This window comes from Cryptomeria japonica, chromosome 2 (assembly GCF_030272615.1).
Source record: "Cryptomeria japonica chromosome 2, Sugi_1.0, whole genome shotgun sequence".
NCBI lineage: Eukaryota > Viridiplantae > Streptophyta > Pinopsida > Cupressales > Cupressaceae > Cryptomeria > Cryptomeria japonica.
Genome location: NC_081406.1, coordinates 30,409,624 through 30,425,147, shown reverse-complemented (window position 1 = coordinate 30,425,147; position 15,524 = coordinate 30,409,624).

The following is a 15,524-nucleotide window of genomic DNA, read 5'->3' as shown; positions in this document are numbered from 1 at the left end:
CCAACTGAATTACCATGATAACACAAAGAATACTCTGAAGTACCCTTCAAATATCTGAAGACTCTTTTGACTGCATCCCAATGAACTCTACCAGGATTAGACATATATCTAGAAAGTACTCCCACTGCTTGGGCAATGTCTGGTCTAGTACAGACCATAGCATACATCAAGCTTCCAACCGCACTCTGGTAAGGCACTTTGCTCATGTCTTCCATCTCCAATGGGGATGTAGGACAATCTGAAATAGATAGTTTCATTCCAACTGTGAAAGGAACACTCAATGGTCTACAATTTTGCATGTTGAACCTCTGTAACACTGAATTCACATACTTGCTCTGGCCTAGCCATAGCTTTCTATTCACCCTATCTCTTCTAATTTCCATCCCAAGAATGTGCTTTGCTACACCAAGATCTTTCATTTCAAATTTAGCAGCGAGCTGAGACTTCAGTTCTGAAATCATACCTTTCCCTTTACCAATGAATAACATATCATCAACATACAATGCAATGAATAAGAAATGATCACCATAAGATTTATAATAAACACAGTGATCTGATTTAGAACGTTCAAATCCCAAACTCAACACATATGTATCAAATTTCTGGTACCACATCCTAGGACTTTGTTTGAGGCCATACAAAGATTTCTTCAATTTACAGACCAAATTACTTTTGCCTTTCACCACATAGTGCTCTGGCTGTGTCATATAAATATCTTCCTCCAAATCACCATGAAGGAAAGCAGTTTTCACATCCATTTGCTCAACCTCTAAATCATAAGTAGTAGCAATAGAAAGCAAAAATCTAATGGACGTCATTTTTGCAACAGGAGAAAATATCTCACCGTAATCAACACCCTCAACCTGAGAGTAACCTTTTGCAACCAACCTTGCTTTATACTTCTCAATGCTTCTATCTGAACCAATCTTTTTCTTGAACACCCATTTACAACCAACAGGTTTTCATCCTTCAGGCAATGGTACAAGATCCCATGTATCATTCTTTTTTAAAGCTGCCATTTCTTCCTCCATAGCAATCTTCCAGGATTCTGCATCATTCATACCTAATGCCTCTTCTATAGATTTCGGTTCATCCACACTAGTATTCAGAGCAAAAATACATCTCCAATCATCAGGTGAATACCTTTCAAGTGGTTGTCTATGTCTTGTAGACCTTTGAACAAGCTGAGTTGGAGGTTCTTCCTCCTCTTCTGAAGATTCAGAGCTAGACGAGCTCTCCTCAAATTCTTGCCTATCTAGGGGTCTCGATTCAACTCTTTTAGGTGGAGAAGGAAGTTGAATCACATCTTCTTTTTTAGTCTATTCTGGCTGCAATGTAATAGAAGGAGACTTAATTTCTCTAAAAATAACACTTCTACTATGAATTACCTTTTGTGCAACAGGGTCCCAAAGCTTGTATCCTTTCACACCATAACTATACCCGATGAAGATACATTTCACAGCCTTGTTCTCCAACTTTGTTCGCTTCTCCTTTGGCACATGTGCATATGGCTCGCAACCAAAAACTCTAAGATGTCTCAATGAAGGCTTGTGACCTGACCATGCTTCCATAGGCATTTTATCAACAAGAGTTGATGTAGGAGACCTGTTAATCAGGTAGCAAGCAGTGGCAACAGCTTCAGCCCAAAACTTTTGTTCGAGACCAGCACCACTCAACATACTCCTAGCCTTCTCCATCAGTGTCCTGTTCATTCTTTCTGCAACTCCATTCTACTGTGGAGAATACGGAGTTGTCTTCTTCCTGTTAATTCCACAGTCTTTACAGAATCTATCAAAATCATTAGAGAAAAACTCACCGCCATTATTAGTTCTCAAACATTTTATTTTCTTTCCAGTCTGCAACTCAACCATTGCTTTAAATTCTTTAAAATGACTAAAAACTTCAGATTTACTCTTTAGAAAATATACCCATGTCCTTCTACTAAAATCATCAATAAATGAAACCTAATATGTGGATTTTCCAATCGAAGAGACATCTACTGGACCAAACACATCAGAATGGATAAGATCTAAAACACCACAAGTTTTATGAGAACTCGAGTAAAACTGAACGCAGTTTTGTTTTCCATAAATGCAATGCTCACAGAAATCAAAGTCAAGATTACAATCATTCAAACCTTCAACAAGATTTTTATTTTTCAAGGTCCTTAGACCCTTTTCTCCAATGTGGCCAAGTCTCTGGTGCCATAACATAGTCTTCTCTGCAGGTAACTTTACTTCAGATGAAAGAGCACCCTTGGGTACCCAAAAACCATTTCCATCTGCTGAAGGTGAAACCTTCAAATCTTCCAGTGAAGTATCTACAGATTTACTTTTTACAGAAGTGCTATTACACTCAACAGTGTATGCTTCAAGCTTATACAAAGTGCCAAACCTGACACCTCTAGCAACTACCATAGCACCCTTAATCATCTTACATCCTGTTTCAGAAAAGACTACCTGCACACCCGCATCTATCAGTTTGCTCACAGATAACAGGTTTCGTTTTAATCCAGGAATATGCAGCACACCATTAATCCTTTTTATTCTACCATCAGAAAACTTGATTCTAACTTTACCTCGACCAATAATGTCTAGAGGTGAATCATCACCCAAGTACACCTTACCTCCATTAAATCCTTCATATTCAGAAAACCAATTTCTATTGGAAGTCATATGAGAAGATGCACCTGAGTCAATTAGCCAGGCATCATTACCTGCATGAGTCGCCAAAGCTGCAATAAATGCATCGCCATCTTCCTTGTCGGACTCAAAATCAGAATCGAACTTTTTCTTTTTCTTCTTCTTTTCTTCTTTGTAGTCCTTACGGATGTGGCCCGGTTTACCGCAATTCCAGCAAATGACTTTGGACTTTCCAGGAGATTTCGATCTCCCTTTGGATTTGGACTTGTTGCGCTTCTCATTCTTCTTGCCTTTCTCCTTAGGTCTTCCACGAACGGTTAGGGCTTCCTTTGAACTGATGGATACCTTCCTTCACATCTCTTCAGTGAGTAGGGCACCCACCACATCTTCAGATTTCAAAACAACAAAAGTACTACCGATAGCCATAACAAGAGAATCCCATGAATCAGGCAAAGAACAAAGAAAGATCTGACATTTCTCCTCCTCGTCCATCTTAACGCCGATGGATACTAATTGAGCAACCAACATATTGAATGCTTCCAGGTGGTCTGCAATTCGTCCACCCTCTTCCATCTTCAAGGAATACAATTTCTTTCTTAAGAAAATTTGATTCAATAAAGATTTCACTTGATACATCTCACCAAGCTTAGTCCATAGCTTCTTCGCAGAGTTTTCTTCATGGACATTGATTAGAATAGAGTCTGCCAGGCACAGTCTGATTAGACCCTTGACTTTTTGGTCCATAACATCATACTGAGCTGCCGCAGTAGGATCTGAGGGCCTTTGGACATTCGCATCAACAGCATCCCAAAGATCTCGATCTATTAGCAGATCTTCCATCTTCAGCTTCCACGTCTCAAAATTACTTCCATTAAATTTCTCCACCTCTATTCTCCCTGACGAACTCGCCATCTGAATATTCCTACAACAAGATCAAAAGGTGTCTTCTGCACAAGCTCCCACTCAAATCTGGATTAGTTCAAAAAACCCAACTGCCTACAATTGAAACCAAAGGTGATCAAGCTCTGATACCACTTGTAAGGAAGTTAAGTAGTGGAAACAACTTCCTACACTAACCTTGAGAGGAGGGTAATGCAAAACTTTTTCAGATCATTACAACAGTTATAGAAAATAGAAATAGATATAATAGCATTCATACCACAACACAATGATTTACGTGGGAAAAACCCTTTCGGGAGAAAAAACCCCACCCTCCAAAAGCAGCTCAATATTTTATTCAGCAATCAAAAACAGATTACAACATACTTGCAGAGCAAGCTCTTCGCAGGAGTACCACTAATCAGAGATTCAGAGGCAACTCAATAGCCATAAGACTCTTACACCCAACCTCTATCTCACACACCTCATAAATAGGAGATACAATACAAGAAACCGTCAAACGGTATTACAAAACCATGGGCTAAAACCACCCAATAAGGTGTAGCCGACCTTATCTCCCTTCTAGATGCCCTATGACATGTTAAAGCACACATCAACACGTGTCGCTCCCTTTTATAGCTCATTTATGTATCCGATACAGATTATTTTTCCTATTTCAAGAGTACAAACTTTCGGAGGCCATAACTTGAGAACCGGGTGTCCAATTGACGAACTGTTTGAAGCGCCAGAAAGCTCGCGAAGTGCTCTATCACCTTGTAACCCGCTTTGTAGGTTATGGCCACTTTTCAGGGTGTTTCGAAGCCTCTAAAGTCTCCAAAATTAAGTTTAAATATTTTATTGCACCCCTCCAAGAAGAAAACTTTAATATCTTCAAAACTAGCTGTGACCTTGCGACTCAACTTTACCGGAATGCTTATCTAGCCAACCAGAAGCTTCAGGGAGAGTTTCACACCATTTCGTGCTCAAATGAAAACTTACTATAAATAGTAACCTCGCATAAATGCAAGGTTGAGACACCATTTTTCCCAACACATAGGAGGTCGCGTGGGCAGGGGGATGTAGCGTGTAGGTTAGACCTAGTGCATAGGGTTAAATAGGTAGCTCAAGTATTGGATAGATTAGTGCATGGGTCGGGTTTAGCGCTTATGGTAAATTGGTTTGCACATGGAGAAAAAATGGTAGCGCATAGAGTTAGTCTAGCGCATAGGGTAGATAGGATAGCGTGTGGAGAAAACAGGGTAGCGCGTAGAGTTAGTCTATCACATAGCCAAATTTAATTAGTGCATGGATTGTGTTTTGCAAGATTTGGCAATTTTTGAATGTAGAAAATTACATAGGATAAGGTTAGTTTTGCCTGGGGAGGTGGATTTTTGTCATTTGCTGTGTCGATTGTCGTGTTTTTTGATAATTTGTCCAATATGAGTATTGATATAACTTGGTTTAATTTGCAATTGTTAAAGTTATTGATGTAGATATTAATGTGTTTTTTATTGAACCATGAGTTGCACTGTTTCAAGTTAAATATGTGTGGAGCCTGATTTGTGTTACAAGCTAATATGAACATAGAACTTGAGTTGTGTTAGAAGTTGATATGGAATGATATGACATAGAACTTGATTAGATTTGCAAATTGTTTCATGTTTTTGATGTGATTTTGATTTTGATATCTTTGTTTTGATGAGGAAACTAATATTGGACTTGTTTTTCTTTTTGACAGGAGCGATTGGGAGTGGTTCAGTTGCGCGAGTGGTTCCTCAGACCATGGGCATTGATACCATGGTTGGCACAGGCTGACCTAGATGTTATTGAGAGATGCGGCTTGTCATCTTTATTGGATATGTCTTGGTTCACTGTGAACCGGGGTTTACTTACAGCGCTCGCTGAGAGATGGCATAGTGATACGAACACCTTCCACTTTTCCACTGGTGAGATGACAGTTACTCCTGAGGACTGTTATAGGATATTGTGGATTCACATAACAGGTGCATTATTGTTGTATGAGTAGAATGAGGAGGGTGGGACAGAGGGATTGCGGTGTATATTTCATGATGAGGCAGTGTGTGGGTATGAGATCCCCTGGTAGGAGTTCTTGGATCTGGACTATGCACCTCTTCTGTCCATACTAGCAGGTTTCATAGGTGGATTCCTATGTCCCGACCATAGGTCAAAGGGATTTTCTGTAGGTTGGGGATTGGCACTTGAGGATATTGTGACACAAGGCCGCAACTTTGCTTGGGGATCGACCATGTTAGCTCACTTATACAGGGATTTACATGAGGTTGTGTATCTAGGTTATGGGAGTTTGTTAGCTGGCGTGACACTCCTACAGGTATGGTGCTGGGAGCATATTCCAACAGTGAGGCCACTGGTGGATAGAGACAGGCCTATTGGGTGGGCATATGCATATGGGTACAGGGGGCTAGTTTTCCAATGTAAGATGGGCAAACTTGAGCACTGGAGGAGGGTGTTAGATGATATCGATATGGTCATTTGGCGACCATATATAGATTGCGAGGTCTTGGCTGAGGATGGGCTAGAGATGCCTTTTGTTTTCATGAGTTAGTTTTTGATAGGGCAGATGCCCTTTGTGATCAAGAGATTCTAGGTTGCAAGGTTTTGCAGCAATATGGTTGGCAGCAGACGATACCACAAGGGACCTACTTGTATGCACGCCGGAGGTAGGATATACCGAATTGGGTCCCTACTATTGATAGTGGGGTGGCTGTAGAGGAGTTCTCCAGCTTAGTAGGTCAGATATGGGACTATGCTCCTGAGATACTAGATGTAGGGATGACACATGAGTTTGCTAGTTTGTTTGTAGCTCGTGTTGTGGCTAGGATATCAGATCCTAAAGAGATGTGGCCTACCTTTGATGACGATGAGGATGAGGTAGGGGGAGATGGTGATGATGGAGATGATGGAGGTGGAGGAGGATGATGGGGGAGAGGATATCAGGGGATGAGAGGAGACAGAGGTAGAGATGGGGGAGTGTGGGTGGAGAAAGCAGTTCGATGAGATGTGATGGACAGAGGGAGAGGAGGGTTGGCGATCGGAGCAGGGGAGGAGGGGAGAGTGGGAGAGGTGATAGTAGTAGTGGGAGGGACTGGAGAGTGGAGATGGCTAGTGCAGAGGAGGAGGACTGATGGGTTACCTCCACCAACACTAAGGACAGGCAGAGGGATAGGGGGTACCCCTTCATAGGTGCCCCTATGGGTCAGGATCCCGACACATGTGGAGGATGCCCAGATCAGGACTCTGCAGTTGATAGTACAATACCTATAGGCACAGCTATTGATGCAGCAGCATCAGATTACCCAGCTAACCCTAGAGCGTGATACAAAGATAGAGCGGCGCGGTCAAGCAGAGGAGTTGGCAGGGAGTATGCAGAGAGCGGTAGTAGGTGGTCCGATGAGGGATATCATGAGAGTGCTGTCCTTGAGAGTGAGGGAGATGGAGTACTATCGACACCATTATGAGGATGCGGTGCCCAAGGAGCATAGAGTGCAGAGCTTCATGCAGGTGATATCGAGTCGATCTCGAGAGACTGGGTCATAGTCAGAGAGAAGAGGCGTGACGGGGCCCTTGAGACAAGATCCTCTTGGAGATCTAGGAGCTAGAACATCAGCGGTGAGACCATCCCCCTCAGGAGATAGTCATACTTGAGAAATGATGTCTCTATTGTATTTTGGATCATTGTTTTGTACGGGGCACAGACATGACAGATTTTGTACATTTTGATCATTTTATATATATATATATATATATAGATGACACCATTTTCTTTGATCATGTGATATGTTATGGATGTATGTTCTATATGTTCTTTCTTTACTTTATGATGATGCAATGCTTAGATAGATGATATGATGCATGATGTATGATTTGATATGCTGTGTGATGTATCTTGAAAATGAGATGTATGATTATGATAATGATGTGAGATGTATCTTGAAAATGAGATGTATTTGTAAAATGATATGCAACTACTTATTTTTGGAGCATCCTCATTCTGTATTTGTCATCCCAATATAACCATATGTTATTTTCTTTTTATATAGGTATCATCATTAAGCATTGATTTGTTGGGGATTTGTTGAAAATTTATACAAGCATAATGGTATAATTGAACCATAATGTCCTGAGAAAAATTTACATGATGTTTGATTTTGCAAGATAGCACAAGCGTCAAGGTATAATTGAACTAGGACGACCAGAGTGTGGATTGTGTATAAACAGACAAGATTAAACCATTTGTATGCGTAAAGTGGAATCATGGCTTCAGTGATATTCATTGTATCACGTCTTGAGACAAGTTTTTACATAGTGCAGATGATCGCCTCTCAGATAGAAGAGTAAGAAAATATTGGAGTTTTCTCATGATCTCTAGCTTTAAAGCATTGTTGACAAAATGTAGAGAATCCAATAATTTAAAAGGTTTAAATGCAAAAACAATCAAGACTTTGTGCAATAATGCAACATTTAGTACTTCAGAAAATCATCCATCGTAGTGTTTTTGTGATTCTTGTTTTAGCGATCCAATGTTTTGTGTTGCGATGGAGTAAGTTTTTGGTTGCTGGATGTGGTGTTTCTGAGTTTTGCAAATAGTCTTGATGTCTTGAATGTGTTGCAATTTTTGATGATTTATTGCCCCTAGCTGAGTGTGTCTCTTGATGTGGACATGTACAGTGATTACCAAGCCATGATGAGATGTGGTGAGAGGATACATGGATAAACCAGGATAGTGACTACATTAAGTATGTCCTGAATGGATATTTGATACGTGTCGGGCGATGGCCGATAGTGCTCTACTGCAGGGGTATAGAGATAGATAAAGGAGTTGTTCTCTCACAATGGTGCCTGTTACCAGGTTTTCACCAGTTGTTTTTGTTGTACCTTTTTATTTTGCTTTTTCTTGATTTTTTTAATTTTTTTTATTTTGACTTTTTCCGTGCATTAGACTACTCAAGTGTAGTATTTCTTTAGATGAATGTTGTTAGTTGGTTCATCAAGCACATCTCTTTCTAAAGTTGTAAGCTTATGAACACCTCATCCATAGACTGATATGATGACATAGGGACCCAACTAGTTAGATTCAAATTTCCCCTTTCTTTTCTTGATCTTGCTGATTTCGTGGATTTTCTTTGAGGACTAGGTCACCAATTTTGAAGTTGCAAGGGATGACCTTGTGATTGTAGCTTCTGCACATGCATTACTGATATGCTTTGAGATGAGTGTAAACGTGCTGATGTCTTTCATCTAATAGTTCCAGTTCTTGCAGCCGGTTGACTCGATACTCTTCATCTAGAACTAAGCCTTTTAGAGAGACTCTGAGAGACATAATTTCTACCTCTAGTGGTAAAATAGCTTTAGATCCATAGACCAATGAGAAAGGTGTGGCTCCTATAGGTGTACGGATGCTAGTCTTGTATGCCCAAAGTGCTGGATTGAGTTGTATATGCCAATCTTTGCCTGCATCATTTACTGTTTTCTTGAGGATTTTCAATATTGTTTTGTTGGATGCTTCTGCTTAACCATTCCCCTAGGGGGAGTATGGCATAGAGAATCGATGTTGTATTTTGAATTGTTCACATAGTTCTCGGACATCTTGGTTTTTGAATGGTCATCCATTATCGGTGATGATGGAACTTGGAATACCATATCTATAGATTAGATAGTTCAGGATAAAAGATGCAATTTGTTTTCCAGTTACTGTGGTCATGGGGACTGCTTCTATCCACTTGGTAAAGCATTCTGTTGTAGTTATAATGAACTTGTGTCCATTTGAAGATGAAGGATGAATTTTGTTGACCAAGTCTTGTCCCCACTGACAAAAGGGCTAGGATGTTGTAAATGGTTGTAGTTCCTTTGCTGGTGCATGTATCAGATTGCCATGGATCTGGCACTTAGGACACTTCTTGAAGAAGTGGTAAGAATATTTTTCCATTGTAGGCTAGTAGTATCCCATCCTTAGAAGCTTTTTAGCAAGAGTAGTCCCACTTGAATGTGTGCCACAAATACCTTCGTGAAGTTCGTGTAAAGCGGAATCAGATTCATTACGATCAAGGCAATGAAGAAGAGTACCATCTAGACCTCAATGGTACAAAGTATTAGTAGTAAGGGTATAACGGGTGGCTTGCCGGATAAAATTATGTTTTTGGTTTCGGGATAAGTCAAGGGGTAGGATGTTTTTCTTTAGATAGTCATATATGGGTCCATATAAAGGAGAATCCACACCAGTTAAGGCATAGATAACATGGGATTCAGAGTGGTCATAGGCTGGGGAGAACGGTTGCTCTACGAGAAACTCGTAACGACTCTGTTGCTCTAGAATTTGTAGTAATGAAGCGATAGTAGCCATGGCATCGACTACTTTGTGTTTCAACCTTGGTATTTGCTTGAAGGTGATGTGTACAAAATACTGTTTGAAGTCATCCACCATTCATTTTTAGGGTAGTAGCTTGTCATCCTTTGTCTGATAGTCGTTGTTGATTTGATTGACGACTAGTTGTGAATCTCCATAGACCATTAACTCTATGATTTTCCATTCTATGGCCATTTTGATGCCTATAACCAATGCCTCATATTCAGCCACATTATTTGTGCATGGGAACATAAGCTGATATGATCTTGGTATAGTATGCCCTTTAGGAGAGATGAATAGAATGCCAACACCTGAACCATGTTGTGTGCATGATCCATCAAAGTATAGGGTCCATTGTGTGGTAGAAATAGCAAGAACGTCTCTGTCCAGAAATTCAATCTCCATAGTTTGTTTTCCTTGTAGCAGTGCTTCAGCTAGTTGATCTGCAATTGCTTGTCCTTTGATAGCTCTTCATTCTATGTAGTGGATGTCAAATGCATTGAGAATCATGACCCATTTAGCCAACCGGCTGGTAAGAGCTTCCTTACTGAGTAGATATTTGAGAGGATCAATTTTTGCCACTAGCTTAATTGTGTGTGCTAGCATATAATGTCAAAACTTTTGAGATGCGAAGACGACTGTTAGACAAGCCTTCTTAATGAATATATAGTTGAGTTCATAGCCATTCAATGTCCTGCTGATGTAGTATATGGCTCTTTCCTTTCCTTGTTGATCTTCTTGTGCCAACAGTGCCCCCAGTGATATATCTGTCATTGAAATGTATAGAATAAGGGGCTTTCCTACTACCGGTGGTACTAGAACAGGTGGGTTCATCAGATACTATTTTATTTGATAAAAAGATTCTGCACACTTGGCCTCCCATCTGAAAGGTACATTCTTATGAAGCAAATGATTGAATGGTAGAATTTTATCAACTAGTTGAGCAATGAATTGCCTGATTGATTGGAGCCGTCCTTGTAGAGATCTGAGTTGATTGATATTCTTTGGTGGTGGCATCTCCATAATGGCTTGTACCTTTGCTGGATCCACTTCAATACCTTTAGCTGAGACGATGTAGCCTAGTAACTTGCCTAATGTAACCCCAAAGACACACTTCTTAGGGTTGAGCCTGACTTGGAATTTCTCCAATCGATCAAAGATCTTTGTCGGGATGTTGAGGTGTTCTGCTCTGGTGAAGGATTTAGCTAGTAAATCATCCACATAGTCTTCCATGAAGGTATGCATCATGTCATGAAAGATTGTTGTCATTGCTCATTGATAAGTAGCTCCTGCATTCTTTAAGCCAAAAGGCATAACGTTCCAACAGTACGTTCCCCATGGACAAGTGAATGTTGTTTTATCTTGATCCTCTGGGGCTATTTTTATTTGGTTATAGCCTAAAAAACTGTCCATTAGTTAGAGCATTGTATGGCCCGCGGTGAGGTCTACAATTATGTTGATACTGGGTAGAGGAAAGTCATCCTTTGGACAAGCTTTGTTGACATCTCTGAAATCAGTGTAGATTTTGATACTGTCATCTGGTTTTGATACCGACACTATGTTGGAGATCCATTTTGCATAGTCGATGGGTTGGATGAATCCGACATCTAATAGTTTCTTTAGTTTAGCCTTGACCATGAGTGCCACTTGTGGATTCATCTTTTGTAGTTTTTGCTTGACTGGCTTAACTCCTGGTGAGATGGACAAGTGATGCATGATCAGGTGTGGATCAATTCCAGTCATATCTGCATATGACCAAGCAAAGATAATTTTCTTTTCTTTAAAAAAGATGAGAAATGTCGATCTTTCCTCCTTTGTCAGAGATTCTGCTAGGTGTATGTTTTTGGCTACTTCTATAGTGCCAATGTTGATTGATTGAGTGAGCTCAATCAATATGGGTGATCTCTCATGAAAATGTTTAGGAAGAGTGTCAAGTCTCCCATCCTTAGGTGCCTTAAAAAGGTTTTCACCCTCAGATGCATCCTTTATTTTTACTTTTTTGTGATCTAGAGCTTCCATTGACTAGTTTTCAGCATCAGATCTTTTATTGGGTTCATTTTTGCAATTGAAAGACTTGGCACTCCCTAGTCTGCAGATATCGTTACTTCATTCACTAGTAGAGCTTGTTTTCGGGTTAATGGTACATAGGTAGTGGATAATAGACTCATCATCTAGGAAAATTGGTAGATCATGTATTTCGAGTTCGTCCCAGTCAATAAGTTTGGGAAAGACAAGCAGTAAGGAATCATTTGGTGGATCAAGTTCTGCTACTGTAAGTGTCAAGACAGAGGTTTCATCGTGATTGGATTTAGTTTTAAAGAAGTCAAGGATTTCATCGAGGTCTTTGATGGTATTATCTTTTGTATAGACTTGTTCATAATATTTCTGTTCGCTTTCCTTGGCATCATAGATATTCTGTGGTCCAAATTCAGGTAGTCTATCTTCTGCGTTATGCTCTTCTTGAGAAAGGGATATGGAGCCAGTATTGTTAGTGATATCTCTGGTAGCGTTTGAGTAGATATCTCATTCATATTCATTGGAATCAGTCTCCGAGTTATCATCCTAGATTTTGTCCATGCTATAAACAGGAATGCTATATGGTGAAAATAGATCTTTGATGATGGATACAAGTTTGATAGTTTTTGTTGATTCGGTGTTGGATCCTACTTCTACTTTTTGTATTTGTTCATAGACTATGCCTCCTTGGGGAGGAATAACAGTATTAAGAGATGATTCTATTGGTTTTTGAGATATTGGTGTTTGAATATGAGCTACTGCTATGGATATGGCCTTCTTATGAATGAGGAGCTTTCCTTGATGTTGCTTCTGTTCTTGATGTTCACGTGCCTTGCGGATTGTTTCTACTGACTCAAATAGTGCTTCCTACCAGGATTCTTATTTGTACTTCTTCTTTGCTTTCCATTGAGGTTTTGGAGTAATGCGTGGTGTCTTTCTTAATAGGAAAGTGAGTTTACAACCCAATCCTATTTTGTCTCTACTGAGCTGTGAAGGAAGGTCTATGGGTTCAGTGACTCCTTCTTTGCGTTTTCCAATAGGTCCTTTACCTATAGGAGTTGAGAAATACAACCCTAGTGTAGCCTGAAGATCTTCTGCAAGCCGAATAACCTATTACAAGGAGAAGCAATGAAGCAAAATCTGAAGAGCATACAAAACACAGGAAAAATATTCTCCAAAAATGAGTGCTCCAATTCACCAAAAATGTATTGTGAAAAGATAATACAATGAAAAGAATAAGTAACCTCTAATAGGTCAAGAAACCCTAAAAAGGGAAAACCCTAGGCTTGCACATAATAATTAATTAAAATAATTAATTATATGCACCTAATGTTAGCTTAAGTGTAAAAAGATAATTGGGAACTTAAAGAATTAAACAGATATTGTTTAATTAATAAAGTAAAGACCCAATTACTCTAACACCCTCCCTTAAGATAGACTTAGGGAGAAGCTAAAACCTAGAACAACTACTAAAAGCATGAAAGATGGGTCCCGACAACAAGGCCTGATTAGGTACCCAAATACAATGAAATATCTATGAACTGGAGAAATAGAGAAAACCACATGGGAACAAAACTCTACTCCAAAAAGAGATGGAAAAGAATATCAGTGAAGCATGAAGACCCTGCAAACTCTATCGAAGAATAATTGCTGATCTGAAGAACATCCACTGAACTAGAACATGACTAGGTAGAGAAGACTGTAATCTGCATGAGTTCCCTCAAATGACACTACTCGAATCAGGAGGCAAACAAGACAAAACAACTGAAATCAAAGATACAGATGGCATGAGAAACCAAAGCCTAGAGAGCTGATCAATCGAACCATGAAAGCATTAGAACCAACAAGATAAACCTCCCCATAATGTGGAAGTGGGAGAGGGATAGGAACACTGAAAAGGACAGCCAAAAACAACTGCATGATGAAGAATCAAGAACATAAAAGGTGCTGAGACACATCATCATGAGGCGAATGTCGAGGAAGGAACACTCACATGACAAAGGAAGATGGCAAACAATAGGCAAATATCAACCCCCTCATGGCACTTGATCAATAGTGCATGTACAACAAGACACAAAATATGCAAGATTCCAAGTAAACAATGCATGATGGCACTTTATCTTAGTGTGTTTGCATAATTACAAGCTACAATGATAAGAAGATTGGAAATAGAAACGAGAATCAAAATAGAGACACTCTACTCAGAAAAGAGATCCTAGGACCTGAAACAACTACGATATCCACTAGAGTGTTGAAAAGAAAAAAACTGAATAAAATATGCATGGAGTAGAATCTGGAAATAAAACCCATTTTTTTGGAAAGTACAAAGCACAAGCTTTCCAAAAATATAATTTTTTGAAAAATGGAGTTCGGATGCTCATTCTACGTCTCCTGGAGTGCAAAAAAGAGACCTCACTTTGACTATAAAAAAACCATAGTCAAAAAGAAAAATTGGAAAAAATTACCAACACCATGAGGTCGATCTTGGAACTAGCTTTCCGACACCTATTCGTTTTTGAAAAAATGACTCCGTATGCCCAAGATGGGGCCAAAAAACCAAACCCCCCTTGAAAAAGCCAAAAAAGGGAGTTTGGTGGCTTGTTTGGGTGTTCGATGGCCAGTGGGTGGTGGCTGGGTGGTAGGGTAGTGGCCTGGTGGTAGAGTGGTGGCTAGCCAGAAAAAAAAAGAGGCACTTGGGGAGCAGACTACCGGCAGTGGTAGGGCTAAGCACAAGGGGCCAGCTAAGCAGAGCGGGGTCGGGCGATAGGGGAAGGGCGGTGGGGGCCCCAGGCGGGCAGAGCTGGACTGAGCCACCAGCAATGAGGGCTATTGGTGCAAGGAAGCTGGTGGCCAGCGGTGCAAGGTTACCAGAGGGGGCCAGGTCAGCAACGGCCACTGGTACTATACAAGCCTGCAGCGCCTACAACATGGCAGGGGCCCCATGTTACCCTGCGTACCTCTTTTTTTTTTTCCACTTTTTTTTGAAAGATTTTTTTAAAAGAAAATTTTGCCCTGCATGCCATAAATAGGCAAAAAAAATATTTTTGAATTTTTTTCTCGATCTGCGTGCTAAGGCTGTACGGCCTGGATCTGAGAAAAAAATGCTCCTAGAGGCTCGGGAACCAAAATAGGTCAAATTTTATATGACCATAGGGGTTTTCGAGTCTTCTAAGCATGATGGTGAGGTCTGTTTAGGCCTAAAGTGATCAGAAAAAATCTCAAACCCTAGGTATATAAAAAATTCATGAAACCCCAGATCTGCTTCCAAAGAAAAAATTCTCAAAACAAGAACAGGCAGCTGCAAATCTGAAGCTCTGATACCATATAGGAGTTGAGAAATACAACCCCACAGTAGCCTGAAGATCTTCTACAAGCCGAATAACCTATTACAAGGAGAAGTAATGAAGCAAAATCTGAAGAACATACAAAACACAAGAAAAATATTCTCCAAAAATGAGAGCTCCAATTCACCAAAAATGTATTGTGAAAAGATAATACAATGAAAAGAAAAAGTAACCTCTAATAGGTCAAGAAACCCCAAAAAGGGAAAACCCTAGGCTTGCACATAATAATTAATTAAAATAATTAATTATATGTACCTAATG